The sequence below is a fragment of the Athene cunicularia genome (assembly GCF_003259725.1).
Source record: "Athene cunicularia isolate RWA chromosome 3 unlocalized genomic scaffold, athCun1 chr3_part1, whole genome shotgun sequence".
In the NCBI taxonomy this organism is placed as follows: Eukaryota; Metazoa; Chordata; class Aves; order Strigiformes; family Strigidae; genus Athene; species Athene cunicularia.
In genome coordinates, this window is record NW_020799097.1 from 101,568,558 (window position 1) to 101,589,698 (window position 21,141).

The window sequence follows — 21,141 nt, forward strand, 5'->3', positions numbered from 1 at the left end:
GAGCCCAGATAGTGTTTTAGCAATTCACCTGAAGGAATATTTTATTTAACTGCTAGTTATTGTATACTCTCATTCACTGTGCCCTAGACACTACAGAGGAATATCTTGATTTAGGTAGTGAGTTTCACCTGCTGTAGAACAAGAGATGAGGAAGGGCACTCCTGAATATAGCATATTTGTGACTGGTGCTCCTTGTGTACAGTTAAAGAGATTTAAATATCAATACCATGGTCCCGAAAATTGTATAAACTGCAGAACACAAGTTATAGGAGTGTCTTGCCATAAATTTTAAGTAAAGAATGACACTACTGTTCCAGAGTCATCCTAGTGACATCCTCTCTCTAAAGTCTGTTTTGAGCCTAAGTGGCATATAGGGCAAGAATATATCTAGTATAAAACAACAGTTATGCAGGAGAGAGTTTAAACTTCTAGCTTCAGAAAATTGTGCTTAATGTTTCCAGACACTTCAAAATAAAGTATGCCCAGGTGGCAAGTGGAAGACAGACTTTCTTTCCCTAAAAGTCTTCAGATTAAATTAGGCAACTAAACAGTTTTATCTTTTAACTTCCTGCCTTCTAGCAGGTGACAAATGTTCTGAAGGGCAAGCTATGCTTTAAACTTCATCTAGGCAGTTAATTTGCATACAAATAACTGACTAGTCCTTTAATTAACCCATAGTTCTGTTGATGATAGACAAGAGCTATAGCTCATACTCCCTCAGTTTTGTTCGTGTAGCAAGAATAACAAGTAACTTAAAAAAAAGTATTTTTGTTACTGAAGTCAGCACACACATCTCCGAATTCACACAGGGAACAGATGTAATAAGTAAGAAGATACCATTTATACACAGTCGCTATTTGAGGTTGAACTGTGCTTAAGAGAAAGTTGCGCAGATCATAAGCCTGCAGTCAAGAAAAGTTGCTCTTAATGTGAAGATTCTTTTAGAACCAAGACAAGGCTTTTACATCCTTTAAACACCCACTTTTCTCCTATCAGTCATTGTTTTGATTGAAGAGAAGGAAAACCAAAACAAACACCTTATGCAGAAGATTTAAAGCTATTTTGAAGAGCTTCCTTTACAAATGCTCCCCTTGGGACCCAATCTCTCACACAGAGTGGATCTCTTGTCTGAACCATCCTTCTCTCTGAACAGGTAAGTTCTGATGCTTTTATTGCCTTTAATGGGCAGGTTTCTAACTTGTATTTAATTAACATATGCTGGTACTCTTGAAAAGGGAAAAAAATGGTTTGAGGAAAGCAAACTGTTAAATTCAGAATGTTGAAGAATAAGCAAGAGATAAAGGAGGTCAAACAGAAAATTGCTGGTTATTCTCATAAAACCAGAAAAAGCTGTCTGCTGTCCTTTCTTCCCTTGCTTTCCTCAGACTTAGCAGTTTGTTTTCATCCTGGCCGTGATAGAATTTTGTTTACAGCCCTGCTCTTGTTTAACTCAGTAGCAAGATTTTTTTGAAGACCCTATTCTGCAGGAATAAGGCAATGTTAGTCTTAGTGCATATGTATCTTCTGATTTGATATGTTTCTGACCAACATGACTCTCATACCTGAAGAGAGAAATTCGAAGTGATTTGATCAAAGTTATAATCAGTGTTTGGGGTTGTAAATGTTGTTCAAGATTAAGCAACTTTTTTATTTCAGTTCACAAGTGGGAATAAAAAACTGAACTTTAAACTTTATTGTTGCGACATTCCAGTTATATTGTCATTTTCCATTTTTCTGATACAGCTTGGTCAGAAGACAACATATGAAGAAGGAACAATAAATATCAGTCTGGTTCTGTAACCTTTATTTGAGTAATAGCACTGAGTTTGGGGGAACTGCTACTGCTATAGGGACCACAGTGATGGGAACTTATTTGGTTTTTAAAGATTTAATTCATTAGTAAAATACAAGGAAGATGTATAAAAATTCAGTGTTGTTGGACTTTTCAAGAGGCACAGCAACTAAACAAACAGTTGAATGATCTAGCAGCAGCAGGAGACCTGCTAATGCAAATACTTAGTGGAGTGACTCATAAAAACAAGCCAAAAGAAAAACATTAACTAGCTTGCCCTTTCTTTCTCTTTCTCTCTCCCCCCCCTTCCTCTTTCTCTCCTCTCTCCCCCCCCCCGCCCCTTCTCTCTCACAAGTTGATCAACACCAGGGAATTTTTTCTTACTTGCAAATGGTACATCCAAAAGAATTGGTAAGGGAGGCAAAAGTGAGATGCTATTCCATTTTAAAACCTAAACCAAGCTATGACAGTCTCCCTCTTGATGAATCACTGAAAGGAAAGAGATCTAAAGAGGTCTAAAGAGCTTCTCTATCTGTCTTACTGAATTTTGTAGTCACCATCTTGGTATATAGGGCTAGTTCAACTATGGCAGACAATGCTGGAGTAAAAGCAAAACATGAAGACTAAGACTTCAAATGTAGTTGTGCTGCAAAAGCTTCTTGGAAGCTTCAGAAGTATAAATATCAGAAATAACCGAATATTCCCAACCTTTGGCAATTCTATTATATCTGTGGGATTTTAGTAAGAATTCATGTTATTCTTTGGGTTGTCTGCTTGCTTTCCCTCTGTGTGTCTTTCAGTTGATATTGTTGTAAACTGGGTGTACCATAATGTGTTTGGAGTTTTCTCTGCAGTTTTCTGTGGCTTCACTATTCTAAATTTTCTTTCCAGGAAGCTGAAGTCACATGAGTTTAACCAACATACCTCTTACATTGTTAAGTGGTCTCATTAGCAAGGGATCACATTTGAGTCAATGTGAGATTCAAACTATTAGGTGATACAACTATCACTTGGGGAGGAGACTATTCTTTTAAGGGGCTCTCTAAAGCACAAGTTTTACCTCTTTAGAGAACATATTAACTGCCAGTGCTTATACTACCCTGTGAACATCAGTGGAGATTGTGCATCTTGCAAGTTCAAGCATAATATGAAGATTGCAGAATTAAGATCCTGCTGTGATTGTTTCCATCATCTTCTTTTTTATACGTCACATACAGAATCTGCATTCTCACTCAAAACCAAGTTAAACTGATAGGTATTTACAAATGTACATATATCTGTTCATTTATCTCCAGACTACATCTTAATGGCACAGTTGTAAGTTACTCTTGTTGTTGCTGAAATTTTAAAAGTAAAATCTGTCCTTTGTGTTTCTCATCTAATATATAAATAGCCTGATTTGATTTTTGGAAACCTTTAATTTCTGGCTGCAATAAACTGGAACGTGTTTCTAAATAATGTGTTTCCAACCACTGGAAGGAAGTCCATCTTACTGATATCTTTATCATTAATTTGCAGTAATGATCCAGAAACTCAAACCAGCAGGAAGGACCAAAATATAGATGCGAGCCTTAAATAGCTTGTTGACAGAGAAGCTTTAGAAATAAATTTAACCTCAATTTCAGCTACAGTGACCATTTGCATTGTATTCTGTGCTATTTACTGTTTTGTCATGTGTCTGTAGAGCAGACGTTGTCGCTTGATCCTTCATGAGAAACGACATGACTGAATGCAACCCTGTAAGAGAATGCAGGATCTGGGAGCTGATGCAAGAAGTCTGTTCTCTAAGCCATGTTTGGGAGTATACCATCAGGACCTTTGCTCATGATATGGACTTTGCAAGCAGGGCTGGTGGATTTTAGAGGTTTTGAAGTCATGAAGGTAATTAGACATTACAGTTATAAAGTACCTCAGCCTGGATGAACCCATCCACCAGCCATATGGAGCACTGCAGTAATTTAGTCTCTGCGGTGGTACTCAAGATACAAATTTGCAGTCTGATAAAGGAGATTATCTATAGGCCCTGTGTCAGTTTGGGCTTGGAGTGGAGGTTGGAACTAGATGATTTTCAAGATCCCTTCCAACTCAAACCATTCTATGATTCTGTGATTTAACATCTACACCTGAGACTCTGCTGAGTATCGCTTTTGTGTGTTCATCACAGAAGATAGCATCTGCTCAGCTAAAGGAAGGATTAACATAGATTCAGTCTTTTTTAGACAAAGGCAAAATCAAATATGGGTTTGCAGATTGAGCTTCACCTTTCCAAAATGAAACACATGACCCCGGGATTCCAAGCCCTTCACATTCAAAGGAAAAGTGACCACCATATATTCTGATGGACATCTATGGGATTTAATTCATGGTATTGACAGCAATTCCAATTATTATTGTTGCTGTTAGTAATGCAATTATTTCATTAACAAGTTTTAAAAAAATCATTAGCAGAATCTGTTTTATAATATTTTCAACAAATCTCAACCTGGATGCAGATGGATGATCCCTGTTGAAGTGCAGGGATATCCACTGAAATATTTAATTTGTATGTAATATTACAGGGCACATTCCATGTCATTGCCATGTCATGTGCTACCTTGGCTGTAACATTATGTTGCCTAAATCACTATGAAAGCCCTGTTCAATGCATTGTGCAAGAGACCTGGTGATTGCTTCCCAGCAGTGATGAGAATGAGTTATGAGCCTCTCTGCCTCTTCCTAAAATAACAGGGAATGAATTTCATGTGGGCAAACACTTGACTCATTCTTCTTGGAATTGATAGCTTACCACACAGGACTTGGAGGCTGCTCAGTGAACCAGTCCATGGTTCACAGGAAGAAGAAGCCTCCAGAGGAGCTCAGACACTCAAAGAATAACATTCTTGGCCAAAAATAACCCTGAGCACTGAAAACAAATTGGGGGAAAAAAAAAAAAGAAAAAAAAAAGTTGGTTTACTTGTAAATTTGTTGCAGCAACATGTACCTCCAGACATATCTGAGAGATGAATGGTACATCCATCTTTGTCTCTTCACTCTTCTGTTTCCAAGTAAAGCTTCTTCCCAACCAAACCAACGCTACATATGATATACATGGCTTATGATCATGAGTCACATGAGCTATGTCAGCTGCTGCTGGTGAAGACTCTGGTGCAAGGTGTGAAGGTAAGAATGGCTGCCCTAGGACAATTGTAATGATACAATGATATCTGTAGAGGGACTGAGAAAAGCAGGAGAGTTTAGGAAAGGCCAGAACTGTAACAATGGCAGTGTGAGAGAGGGACAGTCCCACATGTGATGCTGTACATTGAGGATGGGTAGTCGTCAAAGGATGCAATGCAGCATGTTGCATGGTGGGTTTCAGCACTGGTTTGTATGGATGTGTGTGAATGTGGGTGTGGGGGTGAGATGTGTTCAGAATAGCAGAAGCGATACATCTCTCCTATCTGTTCTCATACCCTTGTGAGCTGGAGATCACCTTTTCTCCTGTATTTTCCACAGATGCTATATGTTTTTCCCTCAGTTCTGTAGCTGACTGGAGAATGGCATGGCCAAGTGTACACTATGTTTTTGAATCTATGTGTTTTGTCTTGACTGACAGACCTTATGCAGACTCTTTGGCACAAAGTAGAAAATGGCTCGCTGACAACAGAAGGAATATGTTCTTCTTGGAGATGTGAATCTTTCCTTGGATGAAGGAGCTGCTGTGTACTGCCAGCTAGCGTTCTTGCTGATTGTTAAGTTTCCAAATTAAAAAATGATTTAACTCTACATGAGGCAATATGTGCTAGGGGATGCTGCTGTGGAATGAATCTTTATGGACTACTGCATAGGTAGGGAACAAAAACCAAACATACCCATACAACTTTTTCCTTGCTTTGTGTGATTCCTTCCCTATCTCCTGTGCCACCACTTTTCCCCAGCAGCGATAAAACATTCTTTCCTCACTCACAATTTTAAATAGGGGGATAAAGAGAGTGATCAGCGTGCCAAGAGCAAGGGAAAGGGTCTGGCACTGCTAGGTGGTAGTGGGAAATAGAAGAATTGATCACTTCCTAAGTAATTTCCTTGCTTGTGAAAATATGTAATTCCAGTACTGATACCTCAGAAAGAATAATCTTTCCCATCCCTGGGAAAATTTCAGGAATCCCTGCTCCAAAAAGTACACTTAGCATCCTTATTTGTATGCTGACAAATCAGCCTTCATTCCAGAGATGGCATGGGTCTCCAAGGAAAGAATAACATTTCTGTTCCAGAGTATTAGTGGCCTGAGGCTGATCTCTGTAAACTGTCTACAGCTGAGGCTTCTTTGCACTGGGAAATGACATTCATGTTGGAACAGGAATGCAGGAAATTAATGTGGTAACAAGCACGGTGCTAAACACAACTGTCTATATTTGGAGTTGGGCTCTCATTTGTGCTAAACCCTGCTTACCTACACAGGAAACTACAAAGGGATCTGGAAGTGGATAAAATTGATAGAGTCAAAAGCTTTTAAAAAGACATGGAATACTCCAACTCAAAAGGCATGTTTTAATACAATTTACTGGTGGAAATAGAATGGGAAACAAGTAATTTAAAGGAGGCTGTTGTCATTAACTTAATTGGTCATAGTAGCTTCATGCTGAAGTTCAGTTTGTATTGGATAACAGAGATAAGCAAAATGAAAAACCCTGTGAGCATCTTTATAAAAGAAATGAAAAATAATTTTTATATTAGTCTATTAAAAGAAATATTTTGTTACATTACTATAAACAGAAAAAGTTATGTTTAGTTGAAGACATTTGTGTCAAAAATACTAGGAAACATCTAACACCATCTGCCCATTCTTGCAGAGGGTCAGGAGGGGTCATTTCAAAATGGCAGGTCCAGATTGACATGAAAATCACATTTGCTAAATGCCTTTAATGAGGACACTGCCTCTGTTCTATCTAGCTGCTGGTTTTGATAGCACCTGTGCGTTACTAGGAGAGCTTCCTGTTATAATATGTTATTTTTGAACAAAAATGGGTTGCATTTTCCTTGTCTGAGAACTGGGATATGTAACTACCTGTAATGAGTTTGAACAAATCATAATAAGACTGGAAACATTAGACAGTAACTGCTTAATCCTGCAGTTATTTTATTAATTTTTCTTTGTTATTAAGGTAGTAAAAGTAATTGAAATGTTAATCTAGGATATTTGCTAATGCATTATGCCTACTCTATGTTCAATTTATGTTTCAATGCTGTGGATTAAAGATGGATTTGCTGTTACAAAAATATGAAATTCTTGGATCTCAACAGTTTTGACTTAAGGCACTGAGTTGCGTTAATTGTGCTTGTTGTCTGCCCAGAGGGTGTAAAGAGATGATCAAAAGGTTGGCAAGCCTTATATGACTTTGATATTGTTGCATGCTAACATCTGTAAATGCAGGAGTTTCTCCAGAAGTCAGCCTATAAGATAACTATTTTAGCAGGTGGCATAGCTCAGGTGTAATAAAGCTAGCAAGGGTGTGACCTTGGGGAATACTCGGTACTTTCTGATTCAGGTCATAGGTGCTTTTTCTTTGAGCTTCGATAGAGTTATATGAAATATTTTTAAAATTAAGGGATATATGTAGTACAAGGTGGAAGATACTGGTGTTATTTTAATTCTGCTTTCATGCAGCATAGAAAGTGAGATAGCATTTTGGATATTGTCCTGAGAAGAAGAGCCAAGAAATTCTGGTTTTACATCCTGATACTGACATTTACTCAGAGCCAGAAAGAATGAGGTAGCTCCTGAGGCATAGTTACCCCACTTTTTCTAGAGAATCACTATATCACCCCTAGTTACCTAGTTTTCAAAATGTGGAAACAATGCTTATATCATGAAGGTTAACGAGATAAGGTATGACAAATCGCTTTGAAGTTTGAATATCAAAGAAATGTCATACTTTTAAATAGGGCTCAGTATTTAATAACTTTTCAGATAGCTGGCTCCTGCTTCCCCTGTCTTCCAACAGTTTTTCAATTTGTTATAATGATGGTAGGATGACCTCCAGAGTTTCTACAATTTTCATCTACATTTGAAGACTGCAATGCCTGATCTAAATTACTTTTTGTGTTGTCTCCAACCCTAGTTCCATGTAACATTTAAAAAAGTCCTATGATAGTTCAGGAGACACAAAAGCTGCTTAGGCCCTGACATCCTTTATCATTTTAGGTATTTTACCATGTATCTAAATTCCAGCATTGTGTCAGATGCACATTTTCTCTACTTCACTCTTCATCCACTACTTAAAAACAAAGCCAGTTGTGTCAGCTGAATATTTCAGTATGTGGATGTAGTCAAAGTGAAATCATGACAAATAAATGGCATAGGAACAGCTTAATTGTGCATGGTTTAGGAGAATAAAACGTGTGCTCGCTTACTGTGTTTGGACAGAACTATTGTAATTTCCCAGCTACAGGAAAATAAATTTAAGTTTCCTTGCATATCTCTTCATCTGAAAATTCAGGGGAATTTAGAGCTGCATGTGAAATTTGTGGCTTAAACCCATCTCTGGGGAAAGTGGAAGTGCTGATGGAGTAAATCAGGGTAAAACAGTGACAACTCATCCATTTAAAACCAGGTAACCGTATTGTGATAGATCTGTGAGGATCTGCCAAGAGAGGTGATTTTTGCTTACCCCGTTCTTGTACTCCATTCTATGTGCATACTTGTGTCCTTTATCAAAGATAGGTACTGACCTGGCTGGACTTTTAGTCTGGGTGGATGTGGAAGTTTTTGGGAGCTGCACCCTTTCCTCTCTGTGTATGGGAATAGGCTCTGCCTTACGGCACTCTTTCACATCGTTGACCTGATAGTTTCACATCTGGAGTGGTTGACAGTGATGGTTACCTCACTTGTTCTGCTGATACCGAACTCCTGGCCTTCTGCCATTGGTACTCTGGGTGAGTTGTAGCTCTCACTTAGTTTTGTCTAGTCCCCTGGCTCATTCCAGATAGCATAGTTGCACTCTGGCTTTTCACTCTTGTGCAAGAGCTGCTCTCACACTTCAGGTGTTAGGAAAATGGAGTATGTGGCATGTGTCAGTGTCACATACAACAGGTAGGCAGGACATTATGAGACCACATTCCTGCTGATGGACACAGGGCTGTGTAGGACACTTGCCTCTTCCCCAGTACAGACATGCAGATGCATTCCAGTGTGAATTCCTCACTGTTGCTGCAGAAATTCCTAGGGCTACAGTAGTACTTAAAGTTCAGACTTGCTCAGACCCCTGGAACAGAGTTTGGTCTGTACTAAGTAAATTGCAGTGAATTTAGAATCTGTTGTTGACTTTTATTTAAATCAATAAACATGAAGGAGAAACAATTAAATATATTGCTTGCTAACTACACACAAGATGTATGTGTTCTATTACATCTCATTCTGTTATTTTTGTCCTTTGGTTAATAAATATAATAAACATGCCCAACTTAAATACATTACTGCAGGATGCTAATATACTGAGGATATTGAATATAATAGTTGTCCTGGAGAAATGATCCAACAGAACAAATAAAAAAATACATAAATAAGTTTATATGATTTGATATGATTATTCTGTCTTAAATTTCTAGGGACAACAATTATAACTCTAATTTCTTTCTGAGAAGTCCTAAATAGCAAGATAGAGGAACAAAGGATGATCAACAGAGTCACAGACCAGTAACTGACTTAGACCATCTAGACTGAATTTTGCTCTAGCTTATTTTAAACAGTTGATTGTTTAGCATATGTGTACTTAAGGAACTCTCCTAAGAGAAGTAATAATACCAATGAGAAATATTTTGTGCTTTATAGAGGTATATTTTCATGAACACAATTTATCTGACCTTGGTCAAGATTTGGTTATCTGTTGTCAGCAGACTTCTCTTACTTTATGAAAAATACATTTTATAAGAAATAGAGTATTTAATTCAAAGCATGCCTGTCACACTTACTTCCCAGTAAAACAAACAAAAACCCCACAACAAATTCAGTGAGCTTCTCAGCACACAAAAATGTTGAACTAATCACTTATCAAAGAACACAAAATAATTTTAAAGGTCTCAACACTGCATTTTAAATCAGCAGGGTACCTGTTCAGCATGATTTTCAGGGAGATTCCAACTGAGCCCTGATCTATAAAAGTATATGCTTTAAATAGGTTCCTATTTTTGTAGTGCAAGTGCTTAAGGGTCAAATGAAAAAGTGAAATCAAAGTGTATGTGAAGGTCTATTTTTAGTTTTTCATTTTGCATGGCCAGGTTGGTTACAAATACAGTGTGTAAACTCTAGAGTAAGAGTGGAAATGCAGGCTACAACCACATAATTCTTGAAATAGCACACAGTTTAATAGATACTGCTACTTTTACTACTGCATGAACAATGCTCTGTGGATTTCTTCAGTAAACAAAAAACTAGGATAGTGATGATGCTTTGAGCCTTTGGAGTCTTTACACATCCTTGCAAGACTAGTGGAAGAAATCCTCTTACTGTTTCTGTGAGTTTTCTGTTATTGATCATATCATTCATATCAAAGGATTTTAATCAGAGTCTTTTATGCATATCCGTGTAGCAGATAGCTCTGAAATTAGCTGCCTTGAAATACAACATTGTTCTTTGTAGGGAACAGCTCTAGTCTTGTTTGTGTTGATGATATACGCATATGAATAGTATTTCCTGAGTTTTCCAGTGGTTTTCCTTAAACTTGACAGGCTTAGTTGGATTTTTAGGGGTTTTAGGGGTTGGGTTTTAGGCTGTCATTGTGTTCCATTTCCAAAATATGACTGAAAGAGGCCTGTGTTGTAATCTCTGTATGACTGCTGGATTTTTATATTTCAAACACCCCAACTGCAATACATTTAAAATATGATTTATAGTTTTCTGCAAATTTACACAGAAGTTCCCAAATAGTAGTCATTTTGAAGGATGATACTCATTTTAATCCCAAAACTACTTATGTGTCAAATAACTTTGTGTCTCCTTACCTGTACACTTGTAATGGTAAAAATTTTTTGTATCACACATAGTTGCAAAGCAGCATAGCTGAGTCCTTGTATGAAGCCTTATATCACTTTAACTTTACTGCTTGAAGGCTGTGCATCAAAGCATTTTGTGCATCATTAGCTTGTTCCTTGCCAGATGACGTGGTACCCACACAAATATTACCATCTGGTAACTTCTGTTTAAAGCAGCTGTTGTCAGAGTATTCTAGAATTTTATTCAGTATCCACATTTCTAAATGCCAAAGCTGAGATACCTTTCATCTCATTGCAAATGAAAGAGCTACTTTGATTACATGACTGCACTACAGCATGCTGATATCCTCCTTGAACTGTATCCATGCACAAAAGGGCCATGTTCTAGATATAAGTTCCTAGATGATAATTGACTTTTTTTTAGGATAAATTTCTGTGGGAACATCTGCAAAGTCATATGGAGGGAAACAATGAGTGGAGAGTGCAATAGAGTGAGAGCTGTCCACTCAATTGTGATGATCTAGAAGTTACTTGGGCTCTTGAGTTTTAAGGCAGGATGGAACTGAAAGCATGTTAATTTTAGTTTGGTGTGATGCTCCTTCATGACCATGCACTGATAAAAGCAGCTACTTTTAGGTTTTGTGATATCTGGGTCAGATCACAGTTAAACACTGAAACAACTTGTGCTAAAAATAAATGAATCTGATATACAACTTTGCAAGTAGTAAAATCTAAAAGAACCAGTATGCGATGTGGTTTTTTTTTTTTTTTTTCACAGGGATTTATTTATCATTTCAGAAGGACACAGTAGTAGAAAGACATTGATCAAAAAACATGGTAGGAATGGTTCTTCCATTGCTGATATGTAACAGGTGTGAAATTTTTTTCCTCCATTTCCTTGAGTCACCACAGAGTTTAAGTTTTAAGCTATAGGAGTGCTTTAGTAGGAATTTCTGTGTGATAGAGTAGCAAGGTATAGTATTGCCTTAGCTACAGACATTAGACTTGGTTATTTCTTTGCCAACTTAAACGTGGATTTTTCTCCAGGGAACTCAGTATTGGTACCTTGTTTTCCAGTCAGTGGAGTTTTGCCATTGTTGCAGCATGTAATTAGTCATGACCCGTAAATTGTAACTATAGAAAACAACTGTGTGTTGCTGAAAATTACAGTTCCTTCTAGGACTTATCCGAGGAGAGAGAATTGTGGGACTTGTTGCTATAGCAGTGGGTAAAATGTAGCCTGCTACAGATGAATAACATTGGCATGGGATTTCTATGAATGCAGAATGCAGGTAAGAAATCAGTGGTATGATGTTTAAAGAAAGTTCAACACAGAAGAGTTCAAATATCAATTCTTCATCATCTGATTTTTCTCATTTCCAAAACAAAAAATAAACAATATCCCTTCGCCCTCCAAAATTCTATAACATTTTATTTCCCTAAACTTTAAAAACTTGTTCTCCTATGCTGTTTTTCACATCTCCCTCTTATACTGGTCAAAGTTTGGAGTCATATTTGCCATGTAGCCCTTAAAAAAACACCAGTTGCAAAGACTTATGGTACTCTACTAGCAACTGCAGATACGAATGCCATTTCTAGGGCATGCTTTTTGGGACTATTTTGCAGGGTGGGCACTGGAGTATACAGATACTACAGAGAGAAGTGTTTTACAAGATTCTTGTGTTTTGCAGATTCTCAGAGCTCTCATGGTGAATTCTTCTAATTAAGTTTTTTCCACATTTGTGGTGGCTGAAGTTGTATGAGGTTGACATCTGGTTGTCCCACAGAGTCTAGGAAATAGGTGGGGTACTTGCCTCTGCAAAGACTGTACAGTTGTGGCGGGAGTGTATGTCACTGTTGGTGTCTTCTGCCATTGGATCTGCATGTTTTCTGCTACTTGTGGTAATCTCCCTGCTCACTCTGACAAGGTGACTGGATACCCTTTCACCTGAAACTGTAGCACTTCTTTACAAGTGATTAAGTGACTGGATCTCAGTCCTAGGTTTTCACGCAACTATTGTCGCTGATTTGGTTCAGATCAGAACACAAGTCAATAGTGAGCCACATTTGTCCTGTTTTAAATAGCTCCACAGAAATAGCACAGGAGATTAATTTGGATTAATATGCTGAGGACATATACTCTCTGCATTCCACTTACTTATGTTTAATGTATATTATTTATTTTGAATGCTTATCAGTCCATGCAAGAGAATGAGTTTCTGTAAAGCACTTTGTTTTTCCTTTTCTCTGACTTCACTGAAAGCAGAGACATGCTCGATGCACCCACACTTTTATGCATATCTACTGCTGCTCATCAGAGAGCCACAGTCAGCTCATCAAGGCACTTTGCAACCTTTGTAATGTGCAGTTGCTGGTGATTTTTCCCCTTCCAGCATATAATTGCTCAGCCCCTACTTTATCATAGATTTAATAAGATATTTTTCTCAACCATTCAAGTGCTCTTGCTGAACTACAATTATAGCGATTATATTAAGGAGGGTTATGAGCTGAAAAAATGTACAAAGCCTTATTTTGAAATGAGGTAATACTAGCAACACAAATTACATGAAGCTTGGAACTTGACCAAGATAAAATAGATTAAAGAAGACCAGGTTTTGGAAGACCAGGGTATTTTTTGAAAATCATAAAAGTGTTGAAAGAATTGGGAGTATCACAACAATGCTGATTTGGAACAGGGGAATCAGATTCTTTTGTTCTCACTCTTGAGTAAATCAAGAGTGATTCCAATCGAGCAAATACAATTCTGCCAATAGAAAACCAAATTGAAATAGGAGGAGAACCAACATAGAGAATCTTATCCTTTGGAATGCTTTATGCACAAGTCAAGTCTGACATTTCTGTTTTCTGTGTTGAATAAAGCAAAACAAATGTGCCTCTCGGTTTATTTTTGTGCCCTTAACAACACAGGAAAGTGTGTGGCACGCCAAATGTAATTTCAGTACAAATTACATATATGCATACACTCTGCTGGTACAGAAATCATAGCACTTTGCAGGGCATTCTGCTGCCTCTTACTCCTCCAGTTTGACAGACTTAGACTTCAGAAGAAATAGTAATCAGAAAAAAGGGAGCCTGCAATGCCATGACATTTCATCAGTACCTGCCTTCTCTTAACAAAACTCTCAATAGGCAGAACATAAACAAGCTGTATCTTTCAAGAACCATTTGATATGATTGAGTTTATTATGATTGGTGCACCAGTCTGCCTTGTGCATTAGAAATAGACCATGAAAGTAGCCTGATTTTATCAAGCCTACTTGTATAACATTTCTATTTCTGTGAGTTTTAGAGGAGATAGGGACATATGACTTTCTGAATCACATTAGAGTATTGACTGATCAAGTCAGATGTCTTGTTTCCTACAATGGCCACAACCTAATACTTCACAGTTGCAAATAGCAACTATTCAGATGTGGCCAACTTAAAGACAGAAATTAACTTCTCTGTTCTCCTATCACTGCTTCAAGAATTTAAACAAACCATCCATATTCATTGACTGTTAATTTTAAAAACATAGTTAATCTTAAAAACATAGCTCCAAATATTTCCTGAATTTCTATACTTCTGTTATTACAAAAAATTAAATAAAATTTTATAGAAAATTTTCTTTTGTAAAAGCAAAGAGGCATCTATTGTCCTTGAACTGCAGGTTAGGAAAATATAAGTCCTCTTCTCCCCCTCCTTTCCATAAGCAAGATAATAAGATATTAACTGAGTGTATCTCAAAAATGAGAGAAGGGGAAATTGCAGCCTGGTCTGCAAACACTACTGATGGAACTATTTCTGGTACTAAATTTTATTCAGTTGTAAATCTGTGTTGGCTTGAGCCCTCAGCCACCAGCTATGGATTTAATCAATGTTTGGAGCTGGATGAATAATTCAATTTGATCTATTCTCTTTCAGCTTGTGAAATCCATCTTCAGGTTTCAGCTCCCTCATGTATTTATCCAGATACTACCTGAATCCTTTCAAAGCTGTACTCGTCTCCCTTCAGGATGATGGTTCCGATAACATGAGCAGGCTTTCAGTTCTGCAAAGGTTTCTCCTTAAACAGAAACAAATCAAAAAGGCTGTGCAAGGGCAAACATGCAAAATTCAGTCCTGATGTTTCAGTCTCTGGAAGTGAAATGAAGGCTGAACTGAATGGCACTGCTCCCATGGACTTGGAAAAGAACATGGTTTCAGATTAGATCCCTATTCCTGCATGTGAGAATGTAAAATTCGGACTTGTGAATGCAGTTTTGAAATGTGTTTTCCATGTTCAGCTCTATGAAATGTCTCTTGTCAGTTTAAAGAAAGAGAATGCAAGAATGACTGATATAGTTGCATTGCATATATTTGCATGAATGCTTATTCAAACTCTTTTATATTGGTTTTTTTTTTTTTCAAAAACTTCGGGTTGATCTGGTTGAAATATAACTTCTTTACATTAATGAGGTCAGATTAAGATTCCTAGTTTGGATGACCTGGAGTAAAATAATAACAGATGATTCATTCCCCCTTTCTAAAAACATGACTGCTTAGATGCAATAGAAACTTGGTGGAAAATGCTGTGACTTAGTGATGGGAAAGGTCATCTGTTAATTTAGAAAGTCTTTGCTGGAGCAGCTGTTCTATAGCAGTCCTATATCTGGACTAAATGACCATCCTGATGATGACCATTGTATGATCTTTGTATTTTGGGCTTACTTTTTCTGGTTCTGTTAGACCTCCATAACATTATAGGTTCAAGTTAACATGCCTCATGTCTTTCATTTCCCATTAGACATCAGTAAAAGCCAAGGAGCAACACTCAATACATGTTATTTCTAAAAGCTGAGTAATCTTTCCTTATTTTTTTTTTTTTAGTGTTTCTATGTACCTTCCGTCCAGATCCCACTCTTTTCAGTGAACACATTTAGCTACTGACAGCAAGAAAACAAAATTATACATTTAAAAAACAATCAAGGTGTGACAGTAAATGGTGTTATGATGAAATAGGCATAATGTGGCTATAATGTGGGCAGCAGATTGATGTTCTTAATTATTCATTTTCATGCTTTTAGGTGCTTGGATTTTTAATGTAGTGTAATAGGTACCATTTTATCACATTGTTACATTTAGTGCCTTCAAGTGGATTTAGGAATATGTGTGATGATTTTTTTTGTTGTTGTTTTTGTTTTTGTTTTTGTTTTTTTCTGTTAATCTGACAACATTTGGATGAAATGCAGAAATAATGTGTAAAATGACACGCTGGTGTGAAGGAAGGTCAGAGAGATGTAATTTTCACATTGAGGGAAGATACAGGCTAAAAGAAGCCGGAGACCATTTTTTTCTTGCTACTTGTGTTGTGACAGAGCTGCTGCAAAGCTTTCCAGCAATGTGGGAAATAATTTGTTGGAAAGTTTGTTTGTTGGAAAAGTTAGTGTTTGAGGCTAAGGCTAGAAGTGGGTTAACTGCTCCTGTCCTGATAATAGGTGGTAGCAAGAAAATTTGAGTTGAGTTTGGTTACTTAAATTGCCCTCTCAACATATTCCCCAAACTTCCCTGGGACAATTGCAACCATCTTATCTTATAAAGGCTTTGGGTTAGACAAAAGGCAGAAAGCTTCTGCAGTTTTCCTGCCCTGCCTTCTGCCTTCTGAGTTGCTGCAGTCCACATAATAGAGATGGAGTCCTCTCTTGTATTCACCCTTGCCTGTATTTCTTCATTTCCTTCCAGTCTGATGCTGGCCTTGAAATGTGGTTATGTGGCACAGGAGTAGGAGGACACCTCTGTATCCTTGTAAGACCTCTTCTTGACTCTGGAACTAACATTACAGGAAGAAGAAGGAACAGGGTATATTTTTGGTATTACTCTTCCCTCACCTGGTGAATTGGAGAATAAATTCTCATTCTTCCTCAAGCATACCAGTCAGGAGCATCTCACAGTCTCATAGTAGGAGGAAATCCATGCTTTCAACAATCTATTTATAGAAACCTTATATCCATAAGAGCCCAGTTTTCTTTAAGTCCATAGAAGAACAATACAGTTTGCAGCAACTTTGAAGTACCTTGTCTTTTTGAGTAGTTTGGGTACAGATTTAAGCAAATTCACCTTTTAGCAGTGATTCTCTATACTTTGTACAGAAATGACTGGAAATATTTGTTTACTCCTTTTGTCTTCTGGGCAAAGATTATATTATGTTTCAGATTATGATCTGAAAATATCTAATGTCTTCTGTTTAAGTGCAGTGGAGAACATTTTGATTTTCATGGATGCCGAATGCTAGTATGGATTTAGCAGCTCAGTTCTTATCATTCAGACCATTAAATCTGACATATGTACTCCATGGGAAATAGAAATAATTTTGTTCCTCATAGTAATGAAATCATTAGAAAGGCTGAGGTACTTCTGTAATGGCTGTCCATTAATATAATCGTTATATTTAATAATAGGCAACTTGCAGGCTTGGATTTTCTTGACGCCGTTACTGAGAGAGCTACTACTCTTGGCCTTTCCAAAGTACTATGGAGCTTTTGCCTTCCTTCAGATGAAGGCAGTCAGAGATGTTTACAGCACCCACACCATCTGAAATACACTGCCCAGCAGCACTGAAAGTGAAATCTAGCTATTAGACTAGCTCTTGGTTCAGCACATTTATGTGTTGATGTTTCTTGGGTAAGATTTCTCACCTCTCTATAATACCAATGTAGATTTGAGCCTTATGGCAGAAATGCTGAGTGGGTGGCGGGGTTGTGAGCAACTTATGAAGCCAGTCTTACTCTAGAGATGCTACACGGATGGCAGTCAGACATCAGAAAGGCTCATTATCATCTCCTAATGTCACATTCCCATCATCAAGCAAAACATCTTAATTGAATGTGAACATATGCAAGATGTTTGAGTGTCTGGTGTCACCTATTTGATATATAAATATTTAAATATTAACTTATGGGATATTGTTTTTCTAACATGCAGTTCTGTTTTTCTAAGATGCAGCAGCTATCCATCTGCCTCAAGTATGCAAAAGGGCCCGTATTTTCTAAAACTCAAGTGTGCTTTATCATAACTGAAAAAAAGTTCCAGTCATTTTCTGAAAAGTGCAAGTAAATAACTCCATCTTCATGCTAGGGCTATTGAGTTATGCTGTCTCTTTCCAGTGATACAGTCTCACAGTCTTCAAATTAATCCTGTCTCTACAGACCTGTTGGGCACAGCAAGTTAGTGCAGATCTAGCTGCAGACAGCATCCATCTGATTCTGTTCATCCAGGAGGAACAGAATCCAGCTCTTAAAATCCGTCCTTGGCTGGGCTGAAATTGGCAGTTTGCAAGCATGTATGAAGGGATCAACTGCTTAAGGAAAGGCTGTTTCTGTGTTCTTTGGAGGAGGATGATCTTACAAGAAAAAATGAATGCAGTAAATAGCTGAAAGCTGCTGCGCCAGACTAAAACAGGACAGAATGGGACTGTTGATGTCCCAAATTTCTCCCTTTTCATGCTCCATTCTCTCCTCCAAATTGGCAGCTGTTTTCATGAACACACTCATTCCTTCCCCTAACTGTTGGTAAGAGGCCATTTCTAAGACTGATGCAACATCATTCAGGGTGAGAGTGCTTTTCTTAGAAACACAAGTTGTTGTCATACTCCTATCCTTTCCCCTAAAACCCAAATACATCTGTATGCCACACTTTCCCTGTAAGATGGCTGTTAATGGTTCATTTTTCCTTCCCAGACCTTTTTATGGCCACAGTATAAACGTTATTTTAACACCAGTTTTGTGACTGCCAATATACTTACCTCACAGTTACACAGATTTTCCATGGAGACATGGGGCGTCTTATTCTTGGGGGGAAATCCAGCTTAGCAAGGTGAGTAAGACTGTGTTAAAACTGAAACAATGTTAATTGCATAGTCTACCTAATTACCTTAGGCTTCAACCTTCTCTGAGTCATCTGTTGTTTGCTTTTTCCCTTTTGAAGTAATGAATCTGTACTTTCCTTTGTTTTTTACTTAATTTTGAAGTATTAATAGAACCTTTTCTTGGTTGCTTTTTTTGGTTTTTTATCATTGCTTTTAAAACTCATTTTGCTTCTTAGCCTTTCTGACTGTTATTGCATAGTGCTATTTCTTCATACTCATCCTTAGTCCCGTGGTCCTTTCACACTTTTAAAATAAGTCCTCATCTTAAATATTAGTAAGCAGAAATTTTATTAAGAATTGCTATGAATTATTTAATTTTTGGGGTAACTTTTATAATAAGTACATAATTCTGGATGTTCTTCTACATAAAAAAATAGTTACATAAACGCTTAAATTAATTTTGATCTTGTAAATTCTTGTTACACTGAGCGAACAGGATTTTCTCTTCAGTTCTGAGTTCATCACCTTCTCTGCAGCTGTGGTTGTGTGTCAGTGTAGTATGATGTTCCTATTGTGTATCAATACTTTTTGTGCCAATGTGTGTACATAGATGTCTGTGCCTTTAAAAATATCATTTTGAATCTAAAATCCGTAATTCAATTCCTGTGGATCTGTTTCCCATTTCTTGCATTAAAACAAAATAATCATCTCAAATAATAGTTTAATTATACCTGAAATCAATAATGCCACTAGTATGGTTATGCCTGTGATGCTGTTGAAGGTACATATTATACATTCAAACTTTTACCTTCCAACAGTATCAGTAGATCAGCGTTATGTAAGCATTGCATGACTTTTCTGTAATTGATGTGTAATTCAGGGACTGAAGTACAGAGCAGGAACAGTTTTATCCCTAATTCTTTCAGTTCTTGCAAAGTTAAGGTACTTTATTTTGCCCAAGTATCTGTATAATCTGTATCTGTATAATAGAATAGAGTCAATATTACCTGAGTAAAATGATATGAGATTAAATAGAGAAATATTATGCAACCTGTAAAAAATATAGAGGATTGGTTAGGTAGGATTCATAAGTCTTTGAAAGGAGATGATTTCTTATTCAGGAAAACAGTTTATACTTCCAAATCTTTAAGAGTTTTATGTGGGAATTTTCCAAAGTGCTGTTTCGCCATTGATTTCAAAAGGAATGGAATTAATCTGATAAAATTTTATAAGAAAAATACTTACTTTGAATATTTTACTAATGACATAATGTTTTTCTTTATACTTACAAGTGGCATATCTGGTATGAATATATAAAACATTACACTTTTAGGAAAGTTACATCTTCACAAGGCAAGAGAGTTGATGTCGTTATCTAAATAAGGAAAACATTTGGTGTTTAAAGATAGCCACAGATTCAGTCAAAGAGTGCACTACTGGTTCATTTACCCAAGCCCATTTAGGGGTTGCTTGCTAAAATGCTAAATTTGCCTCTACATTTCATGGATTAGCAGGTTTACAGCCTACCTGTAGGACTATTTTCAGGCATTGTGTCTGACCTGAGAAGTGATAGCTAGAAGGCAAGAGGTAGCAAACAGGCAGTGCGTGAGCACTCCTCCCTCTTTCAGGACAAAGTCAGACAGTTTAGTTAAAATCAACTTCAGCAATTCCTGAAACTCATCTGTTTGTGTTGAAGCAGGAAAAGGACATACCTTTTCACAGGTACAAGTGAGAGAGGCTTTAGGAAGATGTTGAGGACTGATATTGGGTTGTTTTCCCCTGGAATAGTGAGAGTGCTCATGGGATGAAACTTTGAGTAAACAAATTTGCCATGTGCTGGGGTGCCAAGCTGAGCCCATGGAAGCCTGAAGCCTGTGTGGGCAACTCCTCCATGACCTCAGGGCACCTTTGTCCCTGTGCACTGGCTTTGAACCTGAGCCATGTTTGGAGTTGGCCTATTTTCTCAGATACTGGGAACTGAGGCCAGTACTACTCTAGGTGCGGAAGTAAGTGGATGTCTTTAGCCTAGCATTTACAGTAACTGGTCAGTGTTAATTGTCTTGTGATGTGAAAAGGGACAAGTGTTTCCTGCTCCTTTTTTGGTGGCTTTCCATGCCTTAGGTGTGAGACAAGCGTCTGAACTTTGTTGAACTTTGTAAACAGGAAAGTCTTTTACTACCTTCTCCAGAGAAGGGCAATTTGAGTAATTTGTTTTATTTATTACACAATGTCAACAGGTTTATGTCTAATGGTAGAAGACCAAAAAGGCATTTGAAACTTTGAATGTTTTATTGTGTTGTCTTCTATCAGCTAGTATAGCACAGCAAAACTTTCTCTGATACATTAGGGAAAATTCTTCTGGGGACTATTCCAAGGTTAGGCATATATTCCTACAGTTCTCAAAAGCATAGATTACCATGCATATGCATTGCATGTAAGAGATGTTTTGTTTGTGGTACAGCAGCCAAAATTGACTGCATTTTCAGGTTCTAAAATTTCATCAGAAACTTGGAATTGATTCGTGGAATTTTTGATGGAA

General features: G+C 37.4%; 1 protein-coding gene across 1 annotated transcript in view; it reads left to right on the forward strand.

Annotated features, from left to right (window-relative positions):
* Window positions 1–868: 868 nt before the first annotated feature.
* KCNK2 (potassium two pore domain channel subfamily K member 2) overlaps window positions 869–21,141 on the forward strand; it is a 126,486-nt gene continuing 106,213 nt past the window's right edge. Inside the window, exon 1 of the mRNA XM_026846109.1 lies at window positions 869–1,153. The gene's annotated coding sequence lies outside the window, so the exon portion shown is untranslated. The remainder of the gene's footprint in view (window positions 1,154–21,141) is intronic.